Consider the following 6914-nt stretch of genomic DNA (forward strand, 5'->3'; position numbering starts at 1 on the left):
TAGTGTGGTTGTGTACGTGTGATATACATACACTTTTTTGGGATCATATTTTCTATTCCGCTATTTAATCAAAAACCTTTGGGGATCAGTTAAATTGGGGGATAGTCTGTGTTGGTACGTGTGAGAGAGATCCACCTTTCCAAGTTGTTGGGGTTCATCTCATACTTCTGAAGGTTTGAGGGTGCTGCCTGTTCCATACTCCCCCTACTCCTAGCCTTTTAGGGGTACAAACAATAGTAATTGGGGCCTAGTGTGGTTGTGTACGTGTGATATACATACACTTTTTTGGGATCATATTTTCTATTCCGCTATTTAATCAAAAACCTTTGGGGATCAGTTAAATTGGGGGATAGTCTGTGTTGGTACGTGTGAGAGAGATCCACCTTTCCAAGTTGTTGGGGTTCATCTCATACTTCTGAAGGTTTGAGGGTGCTGCCTGTTCCATACTCCCCCTACTCCTAGCCTTTTAGGGGTACAAACAATAGTAATTGGGGCCTAGTGTGGTTGTGTACGTGTGATATACATACACTTTTTTGGGATCATATTTTCTATTCCGCTATTTAATCAAAAACCTTTGGGGATCAGTTAAATTGGGGGATAGTCTGTGTTGGTACGTGTGAGAGAGATCCACCTTTCCAAGTTGTTGGGGTTCATCTCATACTTCTGAAGGTTTGAGGGTGCTGCCTGTTCCATACTCCCCCTACTCCTAGCCTTTTAGGGGTACAAACAATAGTAATTGGGGCCTAGTGTGGTTGTGTACGTGTGATATACATACACTTTTTTGGGATCATATTTTCTATTCCGCTATTTAATCAAAAACCTCTGGGGATCAGTTAAATTGGGGGATAGTCTGTGTTGGTACGTGTGAGAGAGATCCACCTTTCCAAGTTGTTGGGGTTCATCTCATACTTCTGAAGGTTTGAGGGTGCTGCCTGTTCCATACTCCCCCTACTCCTAGCCTTTTAGGGGTACAAACAATAGTAATTGGGGCCTAGTGTGGTTGTGTACGTGTGATATACATACACTTTTTTGGGATCATATTTTCTATTCCGCTATTTAATCAAAAACCTTTGGGGATCAGTTAAATTGGGGGATAGTCTGTGTTGGTACGTGTGAGAGAGATCCACCTTTCCAAGTTGTTGGGGTTCATCTCATACTTCTGAAGGTTTGAGGGTGCTGCCTGTTCCATACTCCCCCTACTCCTAGCCTTTTAGGGGTACAAACAATAGTAATTGGGGCCTAGTGTGGTTGTGTACGTGTGATATACATACACTTTTTTGGGATCATATTTTCTATTCCGCTATTTAATCAAAAACCTTTGGGGATCAGTTAAATTGGGGGATAGTCTGTGTTGGTACGTGTGAGAGAGATCCACCTTTCCAAGTTGTTGGGGTTCATCTCATACTTCTGAAGGTTTGAGGGTGCTGCCTGTTCCATACTCCCCCTACTCCTAGCCTTTTAGGGGTACAAACAATAGTAATTGGGGCCTAGTGTGGTTGTGTACGTGTGATATACATACACTTTTTTGGGATCATATTTTCTATTCCGCTATTTAATCAAAAACCTTTGGGGATCAGTTAAATTGGGGGATAGTCTGTGTTGGTACGTGTGAGAGAGATCCACCTTTCCAAGTTGTTGGGGTTCATCTCATACTTCTGAAGGTTTGAGGGTGCTGCCTGTTCCATACTCCCCCTACTCCTAGCCTTTTTGGGGTACAAACAATAGTAATTGGGGCCTAGTGTGGTTGTGTACGTGTGATATACATACACTTTTTTTGGATCATATTTTCTATTCCGCTATTTAATCAAAAACCTTTGGGGATCAGTTAAATTGGGGGATAGTCTGTGTTGGTACGTGTGAGAGAGATCCACCTTTCCAAGTTGTTGGGGTTCATCTCATACTTCTGAAGGTTTGAGGGTGCTGCCTGTTCCATACTCCCCCTACTCCTAGCCTTTTAGGGGTACAAACAATAGTAATTGGGGCCTAGTGTGGTTGTGTACGTGTGATATACATACACTTTTTTGGGATCATATTTTCTATTCCGCTATTTAATCAAAAACCTTTGGGGATCAGTTAAATTGGGGGATAGTCTGTGTTGGTACGTGTGAGAGAGATCCACCTTTCCAAGTTGTTGGGGTTCATCTCATACTTCTGAAGGTTTGAGGGTGCTGCCTGTTCCATACTCCCCCTACTCCTAGCCTTTTAGGGGTACAAACAATAGTAATTGGGGCCTAGTGTGGTTGTGTACGTGTGATATACATACACTTTTTTGGGATCATATTTTCTATTCCGCTATTTAATCAAAAACCTTTGGGGATCAGTTAAATTGGGGGATAGTCTGTGTTGGTACGTGTGAGAGAGATCCACCTTTCCAAGTTGTTGGGGTTCATCTCATACTTCTGAAGGTTTGAGGGTGCTGCCTGTTCCATACTCCCCCTACTCCTCATCTAGCCTTTTAGGGGTACAAACAATAGTAATTGGGGCCTAGTGTGGTTGTGTACGTGCGAGATACATACACTTTTTTTGATCATATTTCCTATTCCGCTATTCAATAAAAACCTTTGAGGATCAATTGAATTGCGGGATAGTCTGTGTCGGTACGTGTGAGAGAGATCCACCTTTCCAAGTTGTTGGGGTTCATCTCATACTTCTGAAGGTTTGAGGGTGCTGCCTGTTCCATACTCCCCCTACTCCTCATCTAGCCTTTTAGGGGTACAAACAATAGTAATTGGGGCCTAGTGTGGTTGTGTACGTGTGATATACATACACTTTTTTTGGATCATATTTTCTATTCCGCTATTTAATCAAAAACCTTTGGGGATCAGTTAAATTGGGGGATAGTCTGTGTTGGTACGTGTGAGAGAGATCCACCTTTCCAAGTTGTTGGGGTTCATCTCATACTTCTGAAGGTTTGAGGGTGCTGCCTGTTCCATACTCCCCCTACTCCTCATCTAGCCTTTTAGGGGTACAAACAATAGTAATTGGGGCCTAGTGTGGTTGTGTACGTGCGAGATACATACACTTTTTTTGATCATATTTCCTATTCCGCTATTCAATAAAAACCTTTGAGGATCAATTGAATTGCGGGATAGTCTGTGTCGGTACGTGTGAGAGAGATCCACCTTTCCAAGTTGTTGGGGTTCATCTCATACTTCTGAAGGTTTGAGGGTGCTGCCTGTTCCATACCCCCCCTACTCCTCATCTAGCCTTTTAGGGGTACAAACAATAGTAATTGGGGCCTAGTGTGGTTGTGTACGTGCGAGATACATACACTTTTTTTGATCATATTTCCTATTCCGCTATTCAATAAAAACCTTTGAGGATCAATTGAATTGCGGGATAGTCTGTGTCGGTACGTGTGAGAGAGATCCACCTTTCCAAGTTGTTGGGGTTCATCTCATACTTCTGAAGGTTTGAGGGTGCTGCCTGTTCCATACCCCCCCTACTCCTCATCTAGCCTTTTAGGGGTACAAACAATAGTAATTGGGGCCTAGTGTGGTTGTGTACGTGCGAGATACATACACTTTTTTTGATCATATTTCCTATTCCGCTATTCAATAAAAACCTTTGAGGATCAATTGAATTGCGGGATAGTCTGTGTCGGTACGTGTGAGAGAGATCCACCTTTCCAAGTTGTTGGGGTTCATCTCATACTTCTGAAGGTTTGAGGGTGCTGCCTGTTCCATACTCCCCCTACTCCTCATCTAGCCTTTTAGGGGTACAAACAATAGTAATTGGGGCCTAGTGTGGTTGTGTACGTGTGATATACATACACTTTTTTTGGATCATATTTTCTATTCCGCTATTTAATCAAAAACCTTTGGGGATCAGTTAAATTGGGGGATAGTCTGTGTTGGTACGTGTGAGAGAGATCCACCTTTCCAAGTTGTTGGGGTTCATCTCATACTTCTGAAGGTTTGAGGGTGCTGCCTGTTCCATACTCCCCCTACTCCTAGCCTTTTAGGGGTACAAACAATAGTAATTGGGGCCTAGTGTGGTTGTGTACGTGTGATATACATACACTTTTTTGGGATCATATTTTCTATTCCGCTATTTAATCAAAAACCTTTGGGGATCAGTTAAATTGGGGGATAGTCTGTGTTGGTACGTGTGAGAGAGATCCACCTTTCCAAGTTGTTGGGGTTCATCTCATACTTCTGAAGGTTTGAGGGTGCTGCCTGTTCCATACTCCCCCTACTCCTAGCCTTTTAGGGGTACAAACAATAGTAATTGGGGCCTAGTGTGGTTGTGTACGTGTGATATACATACACTTTTTTGGGATCATATTTTCTATTCCGCTATTTAATCAAAAACCTTTGGGGATCAGTTAAATTGGGGGATAGTCTGTGTTGGTACGTGTGAGAGAGATCCACCTTTCCAAGTTGTTGGGGTTCATCTCATACTTCTGAAGGTTTGAGGGTGCTGCCTGTTCCATACTCCCCCTACTCCTAGCCTTTTAGGGGTACAAACAATAGTAATTGGGGCCTAGTGTGGTTGTGTACGTGTGATATACATACACTTTTTTTGGATCATATTTTCTATTCCGCTATTTAATCAAAAACCTTTGGGGATCAGTTAAATTGGGGGATAGTCTGTGTTGGTACGTGTGAGAGAGATCCACCTTTCCAAGTTGTTGGGGTTCATCTCATACTTCTGAAGGTTTGAGGGTGCTGCCTGTTCCATACTCCCCCTACTCCTCATCTAGCCTTTTAGGGGTACAAACAATAGTAATTGGGGCCTAGTGTGGTTGTGTACGTGCGAGATACATACACTTTTTTTGATCATATTTCCTATTCCGCTATTCAATAAAAACCTTTGAGGATCAATTGAATTGCGGGATAGTCTGTGTCGGTACGTGTGAGAGAGATCCACCTTTCCAAGTTGTTGGGGTTCATCTCATACTTCTGAAGGTTTGAGGGTGCTGCCTGTTCCATACCCCCCCTACTCCTCATCTAGCCTTTTAGGGGTACAAACAATAGTAATTGGGGCCTAGTGTGGTTGTGTACGTGCGAGATACATACACTTTTTTTGATCATATTTCCTATTCCGCTATTCAATAAAAACCTTTGAGGATCAATTGAATTGCGGGATAGTCTGTGTCGGTACGTGTGAGAGAGATCCACCTTTCCAAGTTGTTGGGGTTCATCTCATACTTCTGAAGGTTTGAGGGTGCTGCCTGTTCCATACCCCCCCTACTCCTCATCTAGCCTTTTAGGGGTACAAACAATAGTAATTGGGGCCTAGTGTGGTTGTGTACGTGCGAGATACATACACTTTTTTTGATCATATTTCCTATTCCGCTATTCAATAAAAACCTTTGAGGATCAATTGAATTGCGGGATAGTCTGTGTCGGTACGTGTGAGAGAGATCCACCTTTCCAAGTTGTTGGGGTTCATCTCATACTTCTGAAGGTTTGAGGGTGCTGCCTGTTCCATACTCCCCCTACTCCTCATCTAGCCTTTTAGGGGTACAAACAATAGTAATTGGGGCCTAGTGTGGTTGTGTACGTGTGATATACATACACTTTTTTTGATCATATTTCCTATTCCGCTATTCAATAAAAACCTTTGAGGATCAATTGAATTGCGGGATAGTCTGTGTCGGTACGTGTGAGAGAGATCCACCTTTCCAAGTTGTTGGGGTTCATCTCATACTTCTGAAGGTTTGAGGGTGCTGCCTGTTCCATACCCCCCCTACTCCTCATCTAGCCTTTTAGGGGTACAAACAATAGTAATTGGGGCCTAGTGTGGTTGTGTACGTGCGAGATACATACACTTTTTTTGATCATATTTCCTATTCCGCTATTCAATAAAAACCTTTGAGGATCAATTGAATTGCGGGATAGTCTGTGTCGGTACGTGTGAGAGAGATCCACCTTTCCAAGTTGTTGGGGTTCATCTCATACTTCTGAAGGTTTGAGGGTGCTGCCTGTTCCATACCCCCCCTACTCCTCATCTAGCCTTTTAGGGGTACAAACAATAGTAATTGGGGCCTAGTGTGGTTGTGTACGTGCGAGATACATACACTTTTTTTGATCATATTTCCTATTCCGCTATTCAATAAAAACCTTTGAGGATCAATTGAATTGCGGGATAGTCTGTGTCGGTACGTGTGAGAGAGATCCACCTTTCCAAGTTGTTGGGGTTCATCTCATACTTCTGAAGGTTTGAGGGTGCTGCCTGTTCCATACTCCCCCTACTCCTCATCTAGCCTTTTAGGGGTACAAACAATAGTAATTGGGGCCTAGTGTGGTTGTGTACGTGTGATATACATACACTTTTTTTGGATCATATTTTCTATTCCGCTATTCAATAAAAACCTTTCTAGGGCAAGATCTTAAATTACAGAAATATGAGGAGACCGTCAAATAAGGGCCGTGGCCTGGGTCGTGGTGCTGCTGGTAGAGCTCCTGTTGCAAGGAGAGGACATGGTCGATCTGTGCCAGCTACACGCACAAGTGAAACACCTTCCTCAAGTGTGAGTAGGCGACAGAACCTGCATCAGTATTTGGTAGGGCATCAAACGCCCCTAGAAGTGATGAGGCCAGAACAAGTTGAGGCGATAGTAGATTGGTTTGCTGCTGACAGTGCCTCCAGTTCCTTCACATTGTCTCCCACCCAGTCTACTGCAGAAAGGTCAGAGTTGGCACCTGCAGCCAATGTCCAACCGTCTTTCACCTCACCCCCTTGCAAATCAGGCCAGCAGTCTGAGCCCCAAGCCATACAGCAGTCTCTTATTCTTTTTGAGGACTCTGTCAGCAGGGTTTCCCAGGGCCATCCACCTAGCCCTGCCCCAGAAGTGGAAGAGATTGAGTGCAGCGATGCCCAACCACTTATTTCTCAAGATGAGTACATGCAAGGATCATCGCAGCACGTCTCCGATGATGACGAAACGCAGGTGCCAACTGCTGCGG

The sequence above is a fragment of the Pelophylax lessonae genome, assembly GCF_965119305.1.
Source record: "Pelophylax lessonae genome assembly, chromosome: 11".
NCBI classification, from domain to species: domain Eukaryota; kingdom Metazoa; phylum Chordata; class Amphibia; order Anura; family Ranidae; genus Pelophylax; species Pelophylax lessonae.